At 51.9% G+C, this 8,600-nt stretch overlaps 1 pseudogene; it reads left to right on the forward strand.

Annotated features, from left to right (window-relative positions):
* The first annotated feature begins 7,762 nt into the window (after window positions 1-7,762).
* LOC150015741 (small ribosomal subunit protein eS25 pseudogene) lies at window positions 7,763-8,201 on the forward strand (annotated as a pseudogene).
* Window positions 8,202-8,600: the final 399 nt, after the last annotated feature.

Genomic DNA, 8,600 nt, shown 5'->3' on the forward strand with positions numbered 1-8,600 from the left:
TTCAGTCCTCTGGTCCCAGCCTGGGTCTGGGAAGCCATGTGGCCGGGGAAAGGCACAGCATATCCTTTGAAAGTCCACTCTGCATCATGTGCTCTGTGGCTGCCTTTGGTGATCTCACAGCTCTGCAAGTTCTGTGTGAGCAGGCCTGCTAAACTAATGGGGAAGCTGAATTCGCTAAGGGAAGAGGCAGTGGGGCTTGCAGATAGGAGCGTGGCCTCTAGCCTGAGCTGCTGGAGTCCTGACTCTGCTCATTAGATTAGAGGAAAGGGAACTTAGTCTCCTTGAAATGTGGTGTTCTCTCTACACCACGGGAATAACAAGAGTGCCTCTGTGACGAGGCTTCTGTGAACATGTATGAGGAATGCTTGCAAAGCTCTTATCACAGTGCATGGCACACAAGGGCTGAACAATGCTAGCCATGGCCACGGATCAGAGGGAGGGCTGGATATAGTCCCAGGTCAGCCTGACTCTCCAGCCATCGATTTACAAGGGGTGTGACCTTGGACAAGTCACTTTCCTCAGGCCTCAGTCCCCTTAATTATAGAGCGGGACCATTTCTTTACAAGGTGGTTGTGAGACTCAAGTAGATTAGAAGAAATGAACACACTTACTAAATTATGAAAAGCAATATGTAGAATTAAATGCTAGCTAGTTTAATAAGTGTTGGTCTGTGTGTTAGGATACGTCCATGTTTACTTTGGTTTTAAAACACAAAATTCTAACCCCTGACTCGCTGGGAAACCAGATCAATAAAGGGATCAACAAGAGTTAGCAGAGAAGGGGAGTGACCTGTATTGACACTTACTGTATGCCTAGCCTAATGATGGACACTTCAGAGATGCAATCTAGGGGCCCCAGACCCCAAGCCTGTGACTAGAAAATCTTGGCCTATTTGTTTTATTGTCTCCCCCTCCCCCTACTGCTGGAAATGAGTGTTCCCTGGGTAGTTTGGGACCTAAGCTGCAATAACTGTCTGCCCTTTCTCTCCTGCTTCCTTCCCTGGCCTGTGTCCACTACCCCTACACAGCATGACCCCTGTTGGGCAAGGAGGCCACCCTCTCCTGCCAGGGCAGGGACACTGGGACACAGAGTACGCCAGGCAGAGGAGGGGGTGTGCCGCCCTCCACCTGCCTGCCACAGGTCACCTCTGGGCCCATGGTGGCTCTGCTTCTGTCCATAGTCCTACAAAAGCTTTGAACTTTTGTCTCTCAAGTTTCTCAATCTCAGAACTCAACCCAGTCTCAGCAGCCAGATGAGAAGAGGACCCATATCCTCTCTCTTCCTCCTCTCTCTCCCCATGCCAAACTCCCAATCTAATACCTTTTCTCCTCTTTTTACAAAACAGAAGTGTCTGGCATGTCAGTGGATATCAAGGGTACTGGAGAACATGGGTTGGGGGCATCATCTGCCCTGACGGGGTCTGGACTCGGGCTCGGCAATTCCCCAACGTCGTGCTCCATCCCTGCAGAGATGCTGGGGTGTGGATATTACTACCCTGTGTTACAGAGGAAGATATCGAGGCTCAGAGGGGAAAGCTGGGCCCAGGATGTCGTCTAGTGAGTAGCCACGCTGTGTTGCAGATGCCGGGCTGTGGAAGCACCCTGCTCCTGGAAGCCAAGGGCCAAAGAAGGCCTGGCAGTCAGGGTGGGCTGCGGGGAGGTGGCGGGGTCTTCCGGGTCCTCCCCCTGGCCACACAGGCCTCCGCTGCTCCTCCCCGGCCTGCTCTGCAAGCCCATCAGATGGATCCACTCTAGCCTTGGGATGCCTTAGGCCTGTCCTAGAGAAAGTCAAGTAATTCACCTTCCACAGAAACCCTGGTCCCCTCGGAGCTGTCAGTGCGCGTTAAGAGGCAGCTCGAGGTTTAGGTGGGCTTCCTGTTCTTGCTTCTCAGTGATAAGGTGGCTTTCATCTGGTCTGCAGAGCTCACTCCTGCCTCTTCTTTCCTCTCAGTCCTTCTCTCTTATTACGTTCTGATTCCTAAAAGGAAAACGCCCAGGAGAGTACACCTCCCACCTTCATTTTCTTCCCCACCCTGTGTCTCTGCCTCCTCAAGTCTCCTGCTACACCAGCCAGTTTAGCATAAGAAATTAAATTAATGTTCATACTCCAACTCTAGGTGTAAATGCCTTTATTAATAATTTAAAGCACATTTACTTATGCAGTTTGATATTTTTCGGGTTCAGGGAGGCAATTAAGTTTTGCCCAAGTTGCTGATTAGCATACTGTGTCTCCTCCTCCAGGGCGGCCAGGGGACAGAGGTCACAGGGCAGCGCCTGACCGGCCAAGACCCCACGCCTCAGCCCTGCCCGCAGCCTCTGTGAGACACCAGCTTTTGAAATTGAAAAGAGCACATTGATTTCCTTGGGCCCATTTCAAGAAAGGCCAATTAACTTCTTTCTCAGAATCATTCTGGATGATTAGACTTGAAGACCTACACAGGTCCTAGCCGCTAAGAGTTTCGTCCCTCACCTGGTTCCTAGAGACTGTCCTCATCCAAGAGCCACTTCTAACTTTTCCTTTGGTAAGCCGTTTCTCTTCTCTCATGGGCTCGCCTACCTGTGGGTGAGAAGAGCTGGCTGGCACTTAGAAACTGCAGAGTGTGGACGACTTGGCCCACTGTTCCTTGGCCCACCTCCTTTTCCTTATCTAAAAACAAAAAGCAAAAAAATGAGAAAATGATCTTTTACCTTCACAGGCCTGCTGTGAAGATTGAGTAGGAAGATAACAGGAGAAAGCACTTAGCTGATCTCTCCACTATCTCCTTCAGACTTTTGCCTGGGTGGTGCCCCTGCCTGGGACACCTTCCCTTCTCAGGTCCATCCCTCCACACTGTCTGTGCTTGGTGGTAAAAATATTCTCCATTTTCTTATTGCTTGCTACTATCCAAAGAGCTTTTGCAAACCGCTATCATTCCAGCATCACTAACAATATTTTAAGCAGAGATGGAATATACATTCCCAGCAAATGTGACTCCCTAGAGCCAGGTTAGAATTTAGAAATGTTCTCACATCCCTGGCCAGCCATCCTAAGTCCTGTGTACCAGGGACTCCGAGATGCTCTGGGGTGTGGGTGGAGCCCTCTAGGATGACCCAGGTCCAGGATCTCACAGACTAGGGGGAATGAGAAAGTGGTACCCCAGCTCCCTGCCCTGCTGCGCTTGAGCTGCATGTTGAGAAACAGACCCAGAGTCCAGGATCAAGCCTGGCTGTGAGGTCTTGGGCAGATTTTATCCATCTGGGCCTCAGATTCCAAGATCAAATCTTCCGCACCCATATCCTCCCACACAGTGGGACCTGGAACCATCCTGACTCCCGTCTCCCTCATTCTCACCTGTAATGCATCCCCAACCTTGTTGATTGTGCATCTCTGGAAGGCACCATTCTCTTCCTCTCTCTGTTTCCGCCTCTAAAGCAGCACCATTTCTCATGGGGATGATTGCAACAGCCTCCCTAACGCCCCCACCAAGCCATTCTCCCACCTGTCTGCTGGGGCAGCGGGCAGCTTGTAACAACTCCAAGGCCTTCCTTTCCACGCAGATGCATTGCAAAGCTCCAAGGGCTCCTCATTGCCTCAGGATCAAGGCCAAATGTTCTATCATGTCTTACAACTCACCACACAGCGTATCGCCTGCAACAACCCTGACACCCAGGTCTCCCATTTCTCGACTGGCCACACTGGTCTTTCTCCAGTCCCTAGAATTCACCATGTTCCATCCTATGGGCTTTAAAGGCCCATTAGACCAGAGTCCCACAACGTCTCCTCTTCCTCTGCCCTTCCCCACACCATCTGCCTGTTTAATGTTGGGTCACTATTTCTCCGTCACAGACCCTCCATAATAATTCAGTTCTCCCCCCTTATCAAAAGCTTCCATGTGACCCCTTTCTGGTCTTCCACAGTCCTTATCACAGTCTGTGATCCTGTGCTTATTTCTGTGATGGTTTCATTACCGCCCATGTCCTCCACCAGCAGCTAGTAAACTTCATGAGGTCAGACGTCTTATCTGTCTCGCTCTCCATGGCATGGCTGGCACTTTGCATGGTAAATGGCACACCGTCGGTGTGACTATGTAGAGGGCATCTGCGTGAGTCACGTAGGTATTTGGATTAGTGAACTTCCGCGGCCACTTCTGCATGGGCGTGGGAGTGGCCCTGGAGCACCTCCCTCGTGCTCCCGGCCACTCTACAGATGCTGCACAGGAGCGTGGTGGGGCGGGTGGCGTGGGGGCAGGCTGTCCCAGGTTAGGGGAATAAACTGTGGCAGTTTGGGGGACAGTGGGCACAGTGCCGTATTTTGCCTGGGAGGCAGCGTGATTTGGAAGTAGTACCACACAGGTAGGCAGAAGAGCTGGGTTTCTACACTGGCATCTTGTCTTTGAGCTACCTCTCAGAGCCTCAGTTTTGTCACCTGTAACGGGATAATTTCTGCCTTCTGTGATGAGTGTGAGAGTCTAGGACACTGTCACACCCAAGAGGGGCCAGCCTGGTTTTTTCCTATCTCTGTCTCTCCCATTATTGTCCCCCAAGGTCAAGTGAGGGGACCAGTGAGGCCAGACCGGGTGCAGGACAGCTGAGGGACAGACTGTGTGGGCTCACCTGGCCTTGGCAGCCTTCCTGGCACTGATCACCAGCAGTGATGACCTCACTTGTTCATTTACTTGCCTCCCTCAGAACGTAGACTCTGAGAGCTGGAGCTCTCTCCTGTCCTGCTTACTCCCCTCTAGTACCAACCAGACTCTGGCTTGTCATAGACTATAGTAAACAGCGAGGAGCAGAACAGGGGGAGTGTGGGGGACAAGGAAAGACAGGACATGTGCCTGGGGGCTGCCCATGGGCTGAGAAGGGTCCCAGGGTTGTGCCTGAGGCAGGACAGAGGATCACTGTGCAGTGGGATGGGGGTTGCCAGGGTCTCAGAGAAGAGATATCCCACAGAGGAGACCCATGAAAACGGGGTCTGGGCTAGACAGTGGTGGCAGGGTGAGGGATCTGGAAACAGAAGCTCTGCTGGCTGACCTGGCTCAGATTCCTGCCATTACCCCAGGTGCCTTTGGGTAAGTTAGTCACCCTCTTTGAGCTCCTGATTCCTCCTGTTAGGGACAGGAACACAGAATTGTGTTGGCTCATTTGTGGGCACTGTTCCTCTCGCTTCTAGAGAAGCCCTCCCAGGAATGGGCCACGTGCAGGGTGGGTCCATGCTGGTTTCAAAGAAGACAAAGCTTGTTTTTACTCTGCTAACGTTGGGGCTCTGATCTAATGGGCCTTTAAAGCTATATCTTACGGACCTTTGAAACTTCTTGGGGAAAGAAGGAGGCTGGGGGCCTTTTTCTGTGCAGAGTTAAAGTGCTGAGAGCGGGGCCTGGACAGAAACATGTAGGGGGCAGCATGGGGTGGGGCAGGGTGGAATGGCCTGGACATTCGGAAAGTGCAGAGGGAGGCAGAGCCAGAGACTTCCTGCCGCTCTCTTGGGCTGGGCCGTCTGCAGGGGCTGTGGACCCAGAGCAGGTGACTCCAAATCTGGGACCCAGACTGGCTTTCCTCTGGGGGCTAGTTACATCCCACTGTCCACGCCCCACCTAACCCAGGCCTCACACGGAGGGGAACACCACCAGCCCACCTCAAGGCTTCCTGGACTGAACTGCTCAGCTGGCTCAAGTGGACACCTCCCCAAAAGATGCTCTGGACACTGGTCAGCCCCGGGACCACGGGCTCCAGCGCATCCCAGCCGGGGTGGAAGAGGTAGACCCCACCATTTACATGTGAAGATTGGACTGGTGGCACTTACTTCCCAGGTTTGTTCTAAGTGGTGCTCGGTGCCTTTGAACCATCATTCCTACAGATCTCTGCCTGGAGCCCAGAGTGACGCTGGGCAAGGTACACCATCCCACTGGCTTTATCTGAAAAACGGGCAATAGTCTCTGCTTGGTGGAGTTGTGATAAGGAAGAAATGAGACAAATTAGTGTCTAGTAGGCAGAAAATGCAGCAAAATCTTCCCTTGCCCCCCTTTCTCCCCAGACACCCAACGGCTGCACGTGCAGAGCAGGGCAACTTGGGCCCCTCTCACGGTCCATTCTCACCCACTGCAGGCTGGCTCCACAGGGCCCAGGAGTCCCCAAGCCCTCTCCCTGCCTCGCCTGCCTGGAATAGCAGCCAGGAAAGTGCCAAAGGTCTCTGAGATCCTTCCACTCAGGGAGGCCACCCACGGATGGACGGTGGCCCAGGGCTGTGCTGAGCTTCCTTCTCATCTCCTGTTGTCACTTGCCATCTCCTACAGGCAGACACACTGGAGTGCTCCCAGCCAGTTGGGTGGGCTCTAGGCAGCAGTCCCTCCCAGGAACAACCAGGACAGCAGGAAGAGAGACTGGTTTGCACGGGGGCTGAGCCAAGGAGGCAGGGGCCCCCAAGCCTGGGCCTGGGTCTCTGGTCGGGCGGATTAAAGCCCAACCCTGCAACCCTCAGTCTTTCCTGGGCACTAGGCTGGGGACATGGCCCAAATATACCTAGAAACATAAGGAGATGAAGCTGATGGGGTGACGGGGCTGTCAGAGTTCATAAAGCCAAGGCACCTCATTGTTTGTATGGGAAAACTGAGACCCAGAGAGAAAGGCCTTGCCTGATGTCACACAGTGCAAAGAACCAAAACTCAGATTCACTTCTTCAACAAACACTATTCAGGATGACCTGCAGACCTGGTGTGGGGGTGGAGTACATGGATGACCGAGACCCAGGCCCTGGCTGCTGGCTGGAGGGGCAGGATCCCAGATCTTCTTTCTTTTGGGCTTCAGGGGCACATGTGAGCATGAGTTCTGATGACCAGAGTCTGGGAAGTGAGTGGCTTGGTCTCATGGCTAAGTCTGCCAGTTCTCTGAGGATCCCACCTGCTCAAGTGTCCTGCACAGACCTGGGCATGCTGCAGGTCACAGCTGCAGATCTGGGCATTTCGGGATCCCCTGGGAGCATCGCCCAGGCCTGCCTTTCGCTCTCCTCTCTGTCATTTGCAATCTCCCTTGAAAAGTACAAACAGTGCTTTAGGGAACTGGATTGACCCCTCTAACCCCACCAGTAAACTGATGATCAATGCTACTTGGGCCAGTTTAACCATCCACCTTGCATTTTCCAAGTGTGAAGTGCTTGGCTCATTTACTGAGTCACTTAAGCCTCCCCATTATGTAAGATTTAGGGATTGTAGAGGCCTGGGGCTCCTTCAATTCCTGGTAAGCCTGGTGTTTCCTCTCACACAGGTGGGACTGGATTTCTCCAGGAAGATGGCTGGAACCTGCATAACAGTAGTTCTCACACTTTAGTCCAGGGCTGGCTGACACCCACAGCTGGGGGAATGACAGGCAGTTCCTGGATTGCCCTTCTGCTTACCCCACATTTCCAGAAGGTGGTTATCTGCAAGTGAGCTCCTGCCCTGAGCAAAGCGCTGTGCAAGGCGCTTAGGGGAGGCGGTCAGACTGACCTAGATGAGCTGACTGAGGTGGAAGGAGGGTATGCTGGTAAATGGTTAACCACCAGTTTTCTCCAGGGGAAAAATACCCAATTATATAGCATTTGCAAATTCTTACGGTATAAATAGTCCCACCATGGCTGATTTCAAGAGACCTGTAAGACGTCTTTGGAAGAGATGCACAGAATCAGGTCTTGAGAACAAGCAGAACCTGGCTGCAGCATACCACATGGCAAGGAAGTATGAAACATGCCCTAGCTTTTTTTCGTCCGACATCTTCTCAGGAAAAGGTGATAGCAGCTGCTCCAGAACTTTTGCTATGCCGCCCAAGGACGACAAGAAGAAGAAAGATGCTGGAAAGTCAGCCAAGAAAGATAAAGACCCAGTGAACAAATCTGGGGGCAAGGCCAAAAAGAAGAAGTGGTCCAAAGGCAAAGTTCAGGACAAACTCAATAACCTAGTCTTGTTTGACAAAGCAACATACGACAGACTGTGTAAGTAAGTTCCCAACTACAAGCTTATAACCCCGGCTGTTGTCTCTGAGTGACTGAAGATCCGCGGTTCCTTGGCCAGGGCAGCCCTTCAGGAGCTCCTTAGTAAAGGACTTATTAAACTAGTTTCAAAGCACAGAGCTCAAGTAATTTACACCAGAAACACCAAAGGTGGGGATGCCCTAGCTGTTGGTGAAGATGCATGAATAACAGGTCCCACAAGCTGTACATTTTGAAAAAATAAAACTTTATTAAATCAAAAAAAAAAAAAAAAGAAAGAAAAAAAGAAACATGTCCTAAAGTAGAAGAATAAATGCAATTCTATAACCCCTGAACAGGGGAGCGATACCTTCTGAGTTTCCTGGGGAAGCGTCAAGGAGCAAATGGTGTTTGTATTGGGCTGGAGGAAGCCCAGGGCTTTCTCTGGGGGAGCCATGCAGGGAAGTCCTCCAGCCAGAGAGCACAGCCTGAGCCAAGAAGCATGGCATGCCCAGCATGTGTGAGGACAGGTGTCCTGTGGCAACACCACAGAGACCAGATCACAGTGGGCCTTGCAGACTTTGCTAAGGACTCTGTTCTTTATCTCATCAGGAGACTGTAGGGGAAACATTGACGCATCTTAAGAAAGTAAATGACATCGTAAGATATATTTTGTTGTGATTTTT

The sequence above is a fragment of the Furipterus horrens genome, unplaced genomic scaffold (genome assembly GCF_987537825.1).
Source record: "Furipterus horrens unplaced genomic scaffold, mFurHor1.1.pri manual_scaffold_3, whole genome shotgun sequence".
Lineage (NCBI taxonomy): Eukaryota > Metazoa > Chordata > Mammalia > Chiroptera > Furipteridae > Furipterus > Furipterus horrens.